General features: G+C 43.2%; 1 long non-coding RNA gene across 1 annotated transcript in view; it reads right to left on the minus strand.

Annotated features, from left to right (window-relative positions):
* LOC105498754 (uncharacterized) overlaps positions 1-16,860 on the minus strand; it is a 112,348-nt gene that overhangs the window by 57,793 nt on the left and 37,695 nt on the right. The gene's annotated exons all lie outside the window — the stretch shown is intronic.

Consider the following 16,860-nt stretch of genomic DNA (forward strand, 5'->3'; position numbering starts at 1 on the left):
TTGTATTTTTAGTAGAGACGGGGTTTCACCATGTTGGCCAGGATGGTATCGATCTCCTGACCTCATGACGCACCCTCCTCGGTCTCCCAAAGTGCTAGGATTACAGGCCTACAGTAGGCTGGCGAGGTGGTTCAAGCCTGTAATCCCAGCACTTTGGGAGGCCAAGGCAGGCGGATCACGAGGTCAGGAGATCGAGACCATCCTGACCAACATGGTGAAACCCTGCCTCTACTAAAAATACAAAAATTGCACGTGCCTGTAATCCCAGCTACTCGAGAGACTGAGGCAGGAGAATCCCTTGAACCAGGGAGTTGGAGGTTGCAGTGAGCCATGATTGTGCCACTGTACTCCGGCCTGGGCAACAGAGCAATATACTGTCTCAAAAAAAAAAAGCTAAACAGTGCACACAGATAAACAACTCTATCAAGTGCCCTTTGACCGCTGCCCCAGCCTTCCTTCAACAGTGAAATTCCATCTCAAAAAATAATAGTTTTTAATTTTTGTAGGCACATATAAGGTGTATATATTTATGGAGTACATGATTTTTTTTTTTTTTTGAAACAGTATCTCTCTCTGTCGCTCAGGTTGGAGTGCAGTGGTGCAATCTCAGCTCACTGCAACCTCCACCTCCCAGGTTCAAGCGATTCTCCTGCCTCAGCCTCCCTAGTAGCTGGGATTATAGGCACCCACCACCATACCAGCTGATTTTTGTATTTTTAGTAGAGACAGGGTTCCACCATGTTGGCCAGGCTGGTCTCAAACTCCTGAGTTCAAGGGATCCGCACACCTCGGCCTCCCGAAGTGTTGGGACTATACCTACAGAGTATGTGTCACATCACTGTTAACTGAATGTGACTCCCACCGAGTGGGACAACTCTTTTGAGGAGGCAGTGCTGCTTGGGGCTCACCCCATCTCTTGCTGAGACTGTGCTAAGCATAGTCTCCACTTCCTACCCACTTCCCCAGTCCACTCCCAAGGATTGAGGCTCTCAGCCTTGGTCGGCTCCTTTGTGATCAGCCATGCCCATTTAGACCAACAAGAGAGGCATGCCTGGGAATCCGCTGTGAGCCGCTGCGCCCGGCCATAGGATGTTTTGATACAGGCGTGCAATGCATAATAATCACATCATGGAGAATAGGGCATCCATCCCTTCAAGCGTTTATCCTTTGAGTTACAAACAATCCAATTACACTCTCTTAGCTATTTCAAATTGTACTATTAAGTTGCTATTGACTCTAGTCACCAATTGCGCTATCAAATAGTATGTCTGGCTGGGCATGGTGGCTTGCACCTGTTATCCCAGCACTTTGGGAGGCCAAGGTGGGTGGATAATTTGAGGCCAGGAGTTCAAGACCAGCCTGTCTCAAAAAATAAAATCGAATTAAATTAAAACAAGTTCAGTAAGGTCACATACTGGTGATGAGAATTAACGTTGGTAAAATATCTTTGAAAATATCTATGACTAGCCTTGAAAAAAGAATAGTATGTCTTATTCATTTGAAATTCCATTCCTTGAACCAGGGATAGAGATAAAGATGTAAGGGCTAATAGGGATCTGTCTGGAGAACAGGTGTTAATGCTGAGGCAGGACTGTGTGGAAGAAAATAAGGTGGGCAGAAAAGGCAAAGCGTGCTTCTACAAATATTTAAAGAGCAGGACTTCCCCTCTGCTCCTAAAGTTGCCCCATCCATAGATTCCCCATCTCACATGACGGCAGTTCCATCCCGGAGTTCAGGGCAAAACTCCTGACATGACCTTCGGCTCTTTCTCTCGCATTCCGCATCCCATCCATCAGGTCAGAAATCTTTGCTTTGTTCACTTATGACTTCCAGGTGCCTATAATGGTGCTTGGCTCATAATAAACTCTCTGTACATATTTGTTTGGGAGCTGAAGATGCCAAAGGCAGACAGCAGTGGGAAAAGTCCACATCTTCAAGGCAGAAAGCCCTAGATTGGGTTATCTCACTGCCATAGTTTCTAGCTGTGTGACCCACAGCTCAGTGTTCAACTTCTGAGTCTCATGGGCTATTCTAGGCCCTGACAGAGTAGGTGTCACATTGCTGTTCACTGAATATGACTCCCACCGAGTGGGACAAGCCTTTTGAGGAGGCGGTGCTGCCCATTTCTTGCCGAGACTGTGCTAAACATAGTCTCCACTTCCTGCCCACTTCCCCAGTCCACTCCCAAGGATTGAGGCTCTCAGCCTTGGTCGGCTCCTTTGTGATCAGCCATGCCCATTTAGACCAACAAGAGAGGCATGCCTGGGAATCCAGATTCCGCCTTACTTCCTGTAATTAACACAAGCAGAAGAATTATGGGGAAACCCCTGACCTTGCTGTGCCAAGTGACACATCACACATTATTACATCAGTCCTCTCACCCAGGCTTTTGACAGCTGTGACACTTCCCTGTCTCAAAACAGTTTTGGAAGGAGAAAAATGGTATTCATTTCACAGGCTGTGCACCTAAACCCCATATTTTTACTTCTTGTGGATCAAGATTGTGAAATCAAGCTTAGAGTAAATCTGCATTCAGTGAACAAATCAAAACCCAAGCTTGATTTTTGAACAATTAAACTGATATCTATCAACCCCCTGCCATGTACCAGGACTGCTATACATGTTTGAGCAGTGTTAAGGAACAAAACAAAGTTCCCAGCCTTCATGAAGCTGACAGTCTAGAAGGGGAGACAGGCAACCAATGGCATAAATGAATCCTCTATAGTGTTTTACAAGGGGATATGTGCTATGGAATCTATTCTGGAAGAATTATGATAATAAAAAATGAAAAAATTATATTTATTCTTTATAGGATTCAGTAAACAAATATTTGTTCACTAATTCCGGGAAACAGAATCAGGGTGGGTCTCAGTTTCATTCTGGTAAATTTATTTAATTTAATTTAATTTTTTTTTTTTTTTTTTTTTTGAGACGGAGTCTCGCTCTGTCACCCAGGCTGGAGTACAGTGGCCGGATCTCAGCTCACTGCAAGCTCCGCCTCCTGGGTTTACGCCATTCTCCTGCCTCAGCCTCCCGAGTAGCTGGGACTACAGGCGCCCGCCACCACGCCCGGCTAATTTTTTGTATTTTTAGTAGAGACGGGGTTTCACCGTGTTAGCCCAGATGGTCTTGATCTCCTGACCTCGTGATCCGCCCATCTCGGCCTCCCAAAGTGCTGGGATTACAGGCTTGAGCCACAGCGCCCAGCCTATTTTATTTATTTTTGTAACAGTCTCACTCTGTTGCCCAGGCTGGAGTGCAGTGGCGCAGTCTCGGCTCACTGCAACCTCCACTTCCCGGGTTCAAGCAATTCTCCTGCCTCAGCCTCCCGAGTGGCTGGGATTACAGGTGCACACCACTAGGCTCAGCTAATTTTTTGTATTTTTAGTAGAGACGGGGTTTCACCATATTGACCTGGCTGGTCTCGAACTTCTGACCTTGTGATCCGCCCGCCTTGGCCTCCCAAAGTGCTGGGATTACAGGCTTGAGCCACCTCACCTAACCTCATTTCTGTAAATTTAAGAAAAATAGGATTGGTGTATTGTCTACTGAGAGTGGGAACCATCACATTTTATCTTAGCTGGATGGTGCCCCAGGGATTTAGCAGATAGTTACACTGAACAATACCTTCCTGCCCAAGTGTGTATCACCTTTCTCCCCATAGGCTACAGATTGGAGGCCCTGCCCACTTTTCTTCCAGGTTCATGAGGAAGCCCAGGTTCAGAGCCCTTAACTGACTTCCTCAGGCCTTCAGGATGGGTTAATGATGGGAGGAGAGCCTGAAACTTGGGTCCTGATGCCTTGATGGTTCTCAAATTATCCCATGCTGAAAGTCTAGAATCCCATGGGCTGAACTGGGTGGAAGGGGGAGGAGAGCTATATAGCTATCTATGGCTATTACGACAATAGTATGCATTTATTCAAGAAATAATAGGTGCTGGGTGAAGTGGCTCCCGCCTATAATCCTAGCACTTTGGGAGGCCGAGGCAGGCAGATTGCTTGAGCCCAGGAGTTTGAGACCAGCTTAGACAATATGGTGAAACCCCATCTCTGCAATTTTTTTTTTTTTAATTAGCTGGGTGTGGTGGGGTGTACCTGTAGTCCCAGCTACTTGGGAGGCTGAGGTGGAAGGATCACCTGAGACCAGGGAGGTCAAGGCTGCAGTGAGCCATGATTGCATCACTGCAATCCAGCCTGCGTGACAGAGCAAGAACCTTTCTAAAATAAAATAAAATAAGAAAAGGAAGAATAGGGCACTTACAGTGATAATAGCTAATGTATTGAGTATTGAGTGTTTTAAGTACCCAGCCCCATTCCAACAATTGCACAAGTATTCTCGTTAGATCCTCACAAAACCCTAAGAGGCTCTGAGAGTTTGCATAAACTGCTCAAGATCCAAATCTAGAAATAGGGGAATTAATATTAGAACCAGGCAGTCTGACTTCAGAGCTCTTACAAAAAAAAAGAAATCAAAATATATATAGACAAAACCGGAAATGATAATATGTACTTTATATTACCCCACATCAGAAGTTCATGATATCTGGTGGACCCATGTATAGTAAACTGTTGATTTGGATTAGTATTGGCCTGATGTCTTTCCTTCCCCCACAGACATGGTCTCACCCCATCACCCAGGCTGGACTATAGTAGCACGATCATAGCTCATTGTAATCTTGAACTCCTGGGCTCAAGCAGTCCTCCCATCCCAGCCTCCCAGTTAGCTGGGACTACAGGCATGCACCAGTGTGCCTGGCTATTTCTTTTTTCAAAGGCAGGGGTATTACCATGTTGCCCAGGCTGATCTCCAACTCCTGACCTCAAGTGATTCTCCTGCCTCAGCCATGACATCTTTATGATGCTGTTTTCCTGTTTCCCCTGTGGCAATATGTCATCTGCACACTGTGAATTTGGCTCCATACGATGTCCAGCACCCCATAAGCTACCCAACCAGTGATTTACTTCCAACTGATTATCCCTGCTCAAAGGATCACAAAATCATGCTTTTCAAATTCTATCATTTTTATATTTGTTGCTGGCAATGATATATAAGGTGTAGCTTCTTCTTAACAACTGGGGCTATTTAGTTACCCTAAATTCAATTCCTCATGAACAACAGAAATGCTTATTTTCTCCCTTTTTAGGCTTTTTGCAGAGTTTCCTTTTTTCTTTCTTTTTTTTCTTTTTTTCTCTTTTTGAGACAGGGTCTCACTCTATTGCCCAGGCTGAAGCGCAGTGGCACGATCTAGACTCACTGCAACCTCTACCTCCGGGGCTCAAGCCATCCTCCCACCTCAGCCTCTTGAGTAGCTGGGATTACAGGCACATGCCACCATACCCAGCTAATTTTTGTATTTTTAGTAGAGACGGGGTTTCGTCATGTTGCCCAGGCTGGTCTCGAACTGCTGGGCTCAAGCCATCTGCCTGCCATGACCTCCTAAAGTGCTGGGATTACTGGTGTGAGCCGCAGTGCCTGGCCTAGAGATTCTGTTTTTAAGTATCATTATAGACTCATGAATTGTTGAAGGTTTTATGTTTTTCAATCGATTATAAACATTGTTCTTTCCCAGGCCACTCCTACATCCTTTGGCTATGACCTTAGGTAGGTTTAAAAACTTCCTTGTTTCTAGCACAAGAAGTCCTAGGTGTAACCTGTGGGGTTCCTTTTAGAGGGGATGGTATTTACCAGCCAGGCCTTCAGAGCTCTTAGATACCTACCCTCTGTATTGCCTCCATGCCCAGCCCTATGCCCGTGCAGGAGAGCCCATGGTTCACAAAACAGTGTGCTCTATGAGGGTTGGCCTGGCAATAGGACAGTGTGGTCTGGGACAGCCTCACTGAGGAGCTAAGATCTGAGCAAAGAGAAAGAGCCAGCCCAGGGGCCAGTCCAAATTCAAGTGAAAATGCCTATGGCCAGAACAGGTCTGGAGAACTTGGAAGATTTGTGAGCCAAGAAGAAAGAGAACAAGATGAAGTGAGAGCCAGGCGTTGAGCCACATCCCTATACTAACAAAGAACAATGACACCAATATCTCAGTGTGTACAACCATCATAAGAGGAAGCCAAGAAGTTGGATTTGTTTTCTTTCAGTAATTACAATTTATATTTTGAGTGAATGAGTGGGATTTACTTGGAATGATTGGTTTTGATAATTTTTCAATCATGCTAATGAATGCTAACAAGGCAAATAAGTAAAACTAAAATTAACAGGAAAGCATATAAACTGAGGTTTTCTTACATAGGTTTACACAGTTTGGTGTATTTGTGATTGTGACTGTTACATTATATATGTAGGACATAGTCCTTTTCCGTTTATAATTTTTTTTTTTTTTTTTTTTGGAGACAGAGTCTTGCTCTGTCACCCAGGCTGGAGTACAGTGGCTCAATCTCAGCTCGCTGCAACCCCTACCTCTCGAGTTCAAGCGATTCTCCTGCCTCAGCCTCCCAAGTAGCTGGGATTACAGGCGCTCATCGCCACGCCTGGCTAATTTTTGTATTTTTAGCAGAGACAGGGTTTTACCAGGTTGGCCAGGCTGGCCTCGAACTCCTGACCTCAAGTGATCAGCCCACCTCGGCCTCCTAAAGTGCTGGGATTACAGGAGTGAGCCACCATGCCCGGCCTATAAATTGTTTTTAGTGCAGTAGATGGAATAGAATTCAATATCAGTATTTCCCTGTGTTCCCAAGTTATACTTCAACTTACAGATGTTTTACCATGTAGTTTAAGAGCCAAGACACCTCGAGCTTCCACTGGTATATGAAATAATTGACTAGACATGAGTGAGGCTTAAAATATGTAAACTTCAGATGTGATTTGAAACATTTACTTTTAGACTTACAGCAAATGTTAAGGACAACTTACATTTGAGATACATATTTGGGGTACATACCTAAGTTCTTTTTTTTAAATAATCTCAGACATCGACAATCTTTAAATTTAATGTCACTAATAATTACTCAGCATTTTTATAATTCTGACCCAATAACTTGACCTAATAATGACAAATCTCATTGTTGTGTCAATAAATAAGAAACCCCTAAATACTAAAAAATCTTAATCCTAATAATCTTAATCCTCATCAGTAGCAGAATTAAATATCTAAACCTTAATCTTCATACTAAAAATCTTAATAAACTAATAATCTTAATAAGCTTTTTTTTTGGAGACAGACTCTCACTCTGTCACCCAGGCTGCAGTGCAGTGGTGCGATCTTTTTGGCTCACTGCAACCTCCACTTCCCAGGTTCAAGCAATCATTGTACCTAAGCCACCGGGGTAGCTGGGATTGCAGGAGACTGCCACCATGCCCTGCTAATTTTTTTCTTTTTTTTCTTTTTTTTTTTTTTTTTTTTTAGTAGAGACAGGGTTTCACCATGTTGGCCAGACTGGTCTCAAACTCCTGGCCTCAAGTGATCTGCCCCCCTCAGCCTCCCAAAGTGCTGGGATTACAGGTGTCAGCCACCACATCTGGCCATAATCTTAATAAATTTAATAATCTTAATATACCAAAACTTTTAATCCTTATCAATAGCAGAAGTGTGTGTATGTGGTTAAATAAATCCATCTCAACTCTGAACTGAAATAGCAACATTTTGGCCGGGTGCAGTGGCTCACGCCGGTAATCCCAGCACTTTGGGAGGCTGAGGCAAGCAGATCATGAGGTCAGGAGTTCAAGATCAGCCTGGCCAACATAGTGAAACTCTGTCTCTACTAAAAATACAAAAAATTAGCCAGGCATGGTGGCAGGCGCCTGTAATCCCAGCTACTGGAGAGGCTGAGGCAGGAGAATCGCTTGAACCAGGAGGCAGAGGTTGCAGTGAGCCAAGATCACGCCATTGCACTCCAGCCTGGGCAGTAAGAGTGAAATTAGGTCTCAAAAATAAATAAATAAATAAATAATAACAATAAAGGTATAAAAAATAAATGAAAAACAATAAACAAATAAATAAAAAAATAATGGTACACCTCTATAGGGCACTTACCATGGATGGCACTTACAGGACTAGGTTCTAGGTGAGTCAGTGAGTTAGTGGTGAGTTAATATTAAGGCCTAGGGCATTACTGTTCAATGATGTAGACTTTATATAAACATTGTACACTTAGGTTACACCAAATTTATTTAAAAATTTTCTTTATTCAATAATAAATTAATCTTAGCTCACCATAACTTTTTTTTTTGAGACAGAGTCTCGCTCTGTAACCTAGGTTGGAGTGCAGTTGTGCAATCTCGGTTCACTACAATCTCCACCTCCCGGGTTCAAGCGATTCTTGGGCCTCAGCCTCCCGGGTAGCTGGAACTACAGACGCACACCACCATGTCTGGCTGATTTTTGCATTTTTAGTAGAGGCAGTTTCACCCTCCTGGCCAGGCTGGTATATCCTGACCTCAAGTAATCCACCCACCCCAGCCTCCCAAAGTTGCCAGGATTACAGGTGTGAGCCACCGTGTCGCATCTACCATATTTTTTTACTATACCTTTTCTATGTTTAGATACATTTAAATACACAAATACTTAACATTTTGTTATAATTGCCTATAGTATTCAGTACAGTAACTTGCTGTACACGTTTGTAGTCTAGGGGCAATGGACTATACCATATAACCTAGGTGTGTTGTAGGCTATACCATCTGGATTTGTGCATATACACTCTGTGCTGTTTGCACAATGACAAAATTGCCTAAGGACAAATTTCTCAGAATATATCCCCATTGTTAAGTAACACATGACTGTGTTATTAAAAAAGATTCTCATCTCTGGAAATCTTCTAGACTCAAGAATGCACTTCCTGGAAGATTCTTGTTTATCCGTAAGTTGTATGTTGCCATTACTATAACCTATATCAATGTTTGTTCTTGCTCCCTTAGTTAACCTCATTCAACCACATGTAATGGTAACACACTTACCCTACTAAACACTGACAGAGCCCTAGAGGCTCAACTCAAGGTTTTCAAAAAACTGGCTACTGACAGGTATCCCACAGACACGTGAGTGTATGGATGCTGTCTTAGTCTGTTTTCTGCTGTCATAACAGAATACTAAAAGTGGGTAATTTATAAAAAACAAGTAAGCCGGGCATGGTGGCTCATGCCTGTACTCCCAACATTTTGGGAGGCCAAGGCAGACAGATCACTTGAAGTCAGAAGTTCAAGATCAGCCTGGCCAACATGGTGAAACCCCATCTCTACCAAAAATACAAAAATTAGCCAGGCGTGGTAGCAGGCACCTGTAATCCCAGCTACTTAGGAGGCTAAAGCAGGAGGATCCCTTGAACTCGGGAGGCAGAGTTCGCAGTGAGCCGAGATTGTCCCACTGTATTTGAGCCTGGGCAACAAGAGTGAAACTCCGTCTCAAAAACAAAAAACAAAAAAAAAACAAGTTTATTTAGCTCACAGTTCTGGAGACTGGGAAGTCCAAGAGCATGGGACCAGCAGCTGGAGAGGGCCTTTGTGCCTCTGAGCTGAGATGCAGTGATCTCAGCTCACTGCATCATAACACAGTGGAAAGGCAAGTGAGCACAGGAGAGAGAGCGAAATTCAGGAGAAACTCATCCTTTTTATCAGGAACCCACTCCTCAGATAACCACATTAATCCATTTATGAGGGCAGAGCTGTCATGGCCTAATCACCTCTTAAAGATCCTATCTCTTTATACTGTCACATCAGTGATAAAGATTGTAACATATGGACTTTGGGGGACATATTTAATCTACCGCAGATGCTTATGACATGATGCTAGACACTCTCCTTGTGGCACCTCAGTTTATCCTCCTGGCAGACCCATGAGATAGCTGTAAACACAAACCTCATTTTTCAGGCAGCAGTAGATGATTTCAGAGGTTACTGGTAACTAGCCCAAGCTTGCAGCTAGTGAGTGTAGAAGTAAAGCCTGACTTGGAAGCTGATTTGAGTTCAGAGCCTGCACTTTTTTTTTTTTTTTTTTTTTTTTTTGAGATGGAGTTTTGCGCTGTCGCTCAGGCTGGAGTGCAGTGGTGTGATCTCGGCTCACTGCAAGCTCCACCTCCCGGGTTCAAGTGATTCTCCTGATTCAGCCTCCCAAGTAGCTGCAACTACAGGTGTTTCACCATGTTGGCCAGGCTGGTCTTGAACTCCTTACCTCAAGTAATCCACCCACCTCAACCTCCCAAAATGCTGGGATTATAGACATGAACCACTGTGTCCCGCCCTTCCCAAGATTCTCACTAAAGTGATACAGACAGCCAAATCATCCTTTAATTGCAGACAGGTATGACCCATGTGGCAGATTCTATGGCCAGTCTTTGGCTGGGTTAAGTGCTCCGGCTGGCCGTTCCTAGTACCTGGTATATAGTATAAATGTCAGGGGAAGAAACCTAACTGCAAGGAGAATTTTGTTGAAAAACAAATCCTGAAGCATTTCCTATGTCAAATACACATTTTCATTACTTTCCTTTTTTCCCTCTTGGATGATCTGAACAATTGACAGTTAATTAGATTAAGCCTTGTAAACCTCCCAGGATTACATTTTTATTATTAACATTAACATTATTTGATTTATTTAACTACTTCAAGTTGTATAGACAAAGGTTAATCTGCACTACATGAAATGTTCTTCAGGGAGGAAGACAGCAGGAGTCTGTAACACATAACACATCATGCTCAAAATAGGACAAGCGTTATACACAATTTTAAAAAATTTTCACTTGACTCCTTTTGGAAATACCATCATCAAGAGTGACTTCACTATAGAACTGCATGCATAAGGCAAGAAAAACAATCTATTGCCATGTAATTACTGTTTTTCTTTCACATTTTGATAAAAATGGAGGGCTTTTATGTTTTGGTTTTCTTTAATGAGCTTGTGTATAGATAGTACATAAGTTTACAAATTCTTTTTTTTTTTTTTTTTTTTTTTTTTTGAGATGGAGTCTCGCTCTGTCACCCAGGCTGGAGTGCAGTGGCCGGATCTCAGCTCACTGCAAGTTCCGCCTCCCGGGTTTACGCCATTCTCCTGCCTCAGCCTCCCGAGTAGCTGGGACTACAGGCGCCCGCCACCTCGCCTGGCTAGTTTTTTGTATTTTTTGGTAGAGACGGTGTTTCACCGGGTTAGCCAGGATGGTCTCGATCTCCTGACCTCGTCATCCGCCCGTCTCGGCCTCCCAAAGTGCTGGGATTACAGGTTTGAGCCACCGCGCCCGGCCAAGTTTACAAATTTTTATAAGCTGAGTTTTAGAGAACAGAATGGCATATAGGAATTATTTGACTGAAAAGTCTAGTGACTTGGTTGCTACACAATGGCTTCAAAGTTTAAAATTGAGTTTGAGTGACAATGTGATGAAAATAATTCTGAGGAGTTAAGAGACAGATTTTTAGTTCTTGGTACAAGCTATTTCTCACAAATAATGACTCTGTATGACTGGGGAATTGTTTAAAATGTAGTCTTGTAAAACTGAAAAGGCCTTTCACCTCATTTTCTGATCACAATTTCTATTTCCTAATTGGACAAAATGAACCATAGCTTCTACCAAGGTATTACCACTTTAAATGATAGCCCCATAAATCAAACTAATTCTGGTGCTGCAAGGAGTCAAAATTTTTATCGGTTGTGAAACCTCTTTAAAGATAGGCTTCAGAAACATACAATTTTAAATGACAAGTTCTCTGGATATGACCATTGTTTTGGCATTTTAGTATCATGGTTGTATATACAATTTACTCTAATTAGGTGTCAATTTTTCCTGCTGGCAGGTACAGTTGGAAGATGGATGAGGGAGGTCACTGTATCTTTTAATCGTCACTGTATCTTTTAATCAACACTGTCTAGTACTGTGGCTTGCACAATGATATGCTCCCAAACGTTGTTGCATTCTTTTCACATTTTGTCTGTAGCCAAGGAGAAGAAAACACATCGTTGCATTTTTAAAAGTTCCTAAAGCAGTATCTGCAAGACTGTCAGGCATTGGAGTCACGTTTCTGCAATTAGAAGCTTTAAATGATAGGATGAAGATTTCTGTCTTTTGCTCCAGAAAGTAAGGATCGTCCATAACCTTCAACTAGATTGAGTCTTGAGTTGGTGAAGGTTTTAATATCAGGTTGCACCAACTGGTTTCTTCCAACTAACAATTTCTCAAGGAAAGTTTCCCAAATATTTGCTGTCTATTTATCTGTACTCCTCTTGCTCCCTTCCACTTGGAGATATATATATATATATATATATATTTTTTATATATATATATATTTTTTTTGCCTTTGGTAACACAATGACTACTAATTATGGCACACTGCAATGATGGGGAAGAACTAATGAAAATCCTCAAGTCTCATCAATAAGAAGCACTAAAGAGCTAAATCATAAAATTTGGGTGATGCTGAATTATGTGTCAGGCACATAATATTCCCTGCATATATTAACTCATTTTATCATCTCAGCAGTGTTTCTAAATGGATATGTCAATGAAAAGAGTTGAACTCTGTTAAATATTTGAAGATACTTATTCTGAGCCAAATATGAGTGACCACGGCCCATGACACAACACTTGGGAGGCCCTGAGAACATGTGCCCAAGGCGGTCAGGGCACAGCCTGGTTTTATACATTTTAAAGAGGGATGAGACGTCAAATACATTTAAGAAATACATTGGCTTGGTCCAGAAAGGCAGGACAACTCAAAGCAAGGGGAGGAGGGGGTTGGGCTTCCAGGCTATAGGTGAATTTAAACATTTTCCGGTTGACAATTGGTTGAGTTTGTCTAAAGACCTGGGATTAATAGAAAGGGAAGATTCAAGTTAAGACAAAGATTGTGGAAACTAAAGTTCTTTTGAAGTTTTATAGTGGCTGCCCTTAGAGAAAAAGGATGACAATGTTTTCTTTTCAAAATATGGCAAAGACACATGTTTTGGGGTAAAATATTTTGATTTTCTTCCTTGTCTCATAATGTTCTGCCAGAGTCAGGTTGGAAAGTAAGTTGTGATATATAGGGTTAAATAAAACCCATCTGGGCTGGATGCGGTGGCTCACGCCTGTAATCCCAGCACTTTGGGAGGCCAAGGCAGGTGGATCACTTGAGGTCAGGAGTTCAAGACTGGCCTAGCCAACATAGTGAAACTTTGTTTCTACTAAAAATGTAAAAATTAGCTGGGCATGGTGGCACACGCCTGCAGTCCCAGCTATTCGGGAAGCTGAGACAGGAGAATCGCTTGAACCCGGAAGTCAGAGGTTGCAGTGAGCCGAGATCTGCCACTGCACTCCAGCCTGGGTGACAGAGGAAGACTCCGTCTGGGGGAAAAAAAAAAAAAAAACCCAGCTCATGAGAATTTATGATTTGTAGGGCATGACTCCCCAGACCCCTTAGATAGTAATTTGGGCAAGATAAAAAAAAAAAAAATCAGAGCTGAGTCCTCAGGTACTATTATCTCCATTTTATGGAAGAAGAATCTGAGATACAGAGAACAAAGTTACTTGCCCAAATTTCCATGGCCAAAGTCTTCCCACCTCAGCCTCCCAAGTAGCTGGAACTACAGGCACGCACCACTACACCTGGCTAATGGTTGTATTTTTTGTAGAGACAGGGTCTCCCTACATTGCCCAGACTGATCTCAAACTCCTGGGCTCAAGCGATTCTCCTGCCTTGGCCTCCCAAAGTGCTGGGATTACAGGCATCAGCCAGGTAGTGGATATTTGTCTTTGAGCCGTGTGGTATTCGTCACATCTACTCAGTTCTGGCCTTATGGGATGATAGTAGCCTTAGACAATACATAAATCAATGGCCATGTTTCTGTTCTGACAAAACTTTTTTTTTTTTTTTTTTTTTTTTTTTTTTTGAGACGGAGTCTTGCTCTGTCGCCGAGACTGGAGTGCAGTGGCCGGATCTCGGCTCACTGCAAGCTCCGCCTCCCGGGTTTACGCCATTCTCCTGCCTCAGCCTCCCGAGTAGCTGGGACTACAGGCACCCGCCACCTCGCCTGGCTATTTTTTTGTATTTTTTACTAGAGACGGGGTTTCACCGGGTTAGCCAGGATGGTCTCGATCTCCTGACCTCGTGATCCGCCCGTCTCGGCCTCCCAAAGTGCTGGGATTACAGGCTTGAGCCACCGCGCCCGGCCTGTTCTGACAAAACTTTATTTACAGACACTGAATTTGAATTTCATATAACTTGAATGTGTCATGAAATATTTTTCCTTTTAATTTTTTTCAACCATTTAAAAATCTGAAACCCATTCTTAGCTCTTGGGCCATATGAAAACACCAGAAGGCTAGGTGTGACCCTCAAGCTGTGGTTGACTACAGTTATGAGGTAGAGTCCAGGATTTGAACCCAGACCACAGGTTCCTGCAAGCCTTTAATCATTATGTATACACTGTACAGTCTGTATCATGATAACAAGAAAAGAAAAATAACTGCCACAGTCTGAGCTGTGTGAGATACGCAAAATCGATCAGGCCCAGAGAGACTGGGCCTCAGTCACTGATAAAGAGAAAACAAAAATAACTCACACAGTCCCAGCTATGTGAGCAATGCAAAATCTATCAGGCCCAGAGAGACAGAAGGTTGGACTTTAGTCACCACCCAACTCTGTGCCAAGGGGCAATTTTTTTTTTTTTTTTTTTTTTTTTTGAGATGTCGTCTCGCTCTGTCACCCAGGCAGGAGTGCAGTGGCATGATCTCGCCTCACCGCAACCTCTGCCTCCCGGGTTCAAGCATTTCTCCTGCTTCAGCCTCCCAAGTAGTTGGGACTACAGGCATGCGCCACCATGCCTGGCTAATTTTTGTAGTTTTTTAGTAGAGACGGGGTTTCACTATGTTGGCCAGGCTGGTCTCAAATTCCTGACCTCGTGATCCGCCCGCCTCTGCCTCCCAAAGTGCTGGGATTACATGCATGAGCCACCGCGCCCGGCCAGGGGCAATTGTTTTAAAGGCATTTTGTTTCTGACTGGCTGCCTTTCTGTTCCTAGAATGTGTGATACAAATAACAATGTATAGCCAATCAATAACTTATGTTATTTTAATGTAAATAATTGGTAAACAACTCAGAAACTCCTTCTTTTCCTTTAAAATTCACTTGTGGCCAGGCACAGTGCCTGTAATCCCAGCACTTTTGGAAGCCAAGGCAGGTGGGAAGAGTGCTTGAGCCCAGGAGTTCAAGATAAGTCTGGGCAACATAGTGAGACCCCCATCTCCACCAAAAAAAAAAAAATTTAGCCATGGGTGGTGGCACATGTCTGTAGTCTCAGCTACTCGGGAGGCTGAGAGAGGAGGATAGCTTCAGCCCAGGAGGTCAAGGCTGTAGTGAGCCATGATTATGCCATTGTACTCCAGCCTGGGCAACAGGACACACACACACACGCACACACACATGCACACACAAAAGAATCTACTTGTAACTGCTACTAAGTGTATATTCAGAGCAACTTGAATGTGTGCTCCCAAGTTGCAATCTCAAACTTAGCCCAAATAAACTCTATACTTACATTAAGTTTGTCTCAGGTTTTTCCTTTAGGTTAACAATAACAAAAGTAAATCATTCTCTTTATAGAAAACTCAACAGCATTTAAGGGAGAAACGAAACACCAACTTCCCATAAAATTAACAACCAAGAAATAACCACTCGTAATACTTGGTATTTTCTTACTTTTTCTTTTTCTTTTTTTTTTTCTTTTTTTTTGACAGGGTCTCACTCTGTCACCCAGATGGGAGTGCAGTGGTGTGTCTTCAGTTCACTGCAATCTGTGTCTCCCGGGTTCAAGCAATTCTCCTGCCTTAGCCTCCCGAGTAGCTTGGACTATAGGTGTGCGCTATCACTCCTGGCTAATTTTTGTATTTTTAGTAAAGATGGAGTTTCGCCATGTTGGCCAGGCTGGTCTCAAACTCCTGGCCTAAAGGGATCCACCCGCCTCGGGCTCCCAAAGTGCTGGGATTGATTACAGGCGTGAGCCACCACACCAGGCCCTTTCCATTCTTTTGTCCACAGTTTTGCAGTATTTTAAATTGTACTGGGAGGAAAATCCCTATTTTAAAAGAATTCTACAGCTAATATTTTCATAAAGCAAAGTGAATTGCTTTATGAAAACAAAGCACTTTTATTGACTTTTGGTAGGTGAATAGTTGGTCACCTTTCATTTACTTGCCACATATCTGCATTTCTGTAAGCTGGATTTTTGAAAGCAGCCCAGTCTGAAGCAGGGATGTAATAAAAGGTTTCAGAATGAACCAAACTTGAATTTGAATTCTCATTATCCCTTTATTAGCTAAATGACACTAAACAAATTGTTAACTTTTCTGTACTTCAGTATAGAATCTGGAGTTGTTCTGAAGAGCCAAGACCCTTACTTACCTACCTATCTGTCTATGTATCTATCTATCCATCCATCCCTGGTATACAGTAGGTCATCACCGAGGTCAGCATGACCTTATGTCCTGTGTTCGCCCACCCTCCACCCCACCACCACTCCTAGTCTTTAACACCACCCACAGGAAAACAGAGGATTTCATTAAAGACTATAGAGAACATGTCCTTTTCTGGCTGGGCACGGTGGCTCATGCCTATAATCCCAGCACTTTAGGCAGGTCAAGGCAGGTGGATCACTTGAGGTCAGGAGTTCGAGACCAGCCTGGCCAACATGGTGAAACCCTGTCTCTACTAAAAATACAAAAGTCAGCCAGGTGTGGTGGCTCATGCCTGTAATCCCAGCTACTTGGGAGGCTGAGGCAGGAGAATTGCTTGAACCTGGGAGGCAGAGGTTGCAGTGAACCGAGATTGTGTCACTGCACTCCAGCCTGGGCAACAGATCAAGACTCCATTTAAAAAAAAAAAGAAGAAGAAGAAGAAAGAAACGAAGGAAGGAAGGAGGGAGGGAGGGAGAGAGGGAGGGAAGAAGGGAGGAAGGG

This window comes from Macaca nemestrina, chromosome 14 (genome assembly GCF_043159975.1).
Source record: "Macaca nemestrina isolate mMacNem1 chromosome 14, mMacNem.hap1, whole genome shotgun sequence".
NCBI classification, from domain to species: domain Eukaryota; kingdom Metazoa; phylum Chordata; class Mammalia; order Primates; family Cercopithecidae; genus Macaca; species Macaca nemestrina.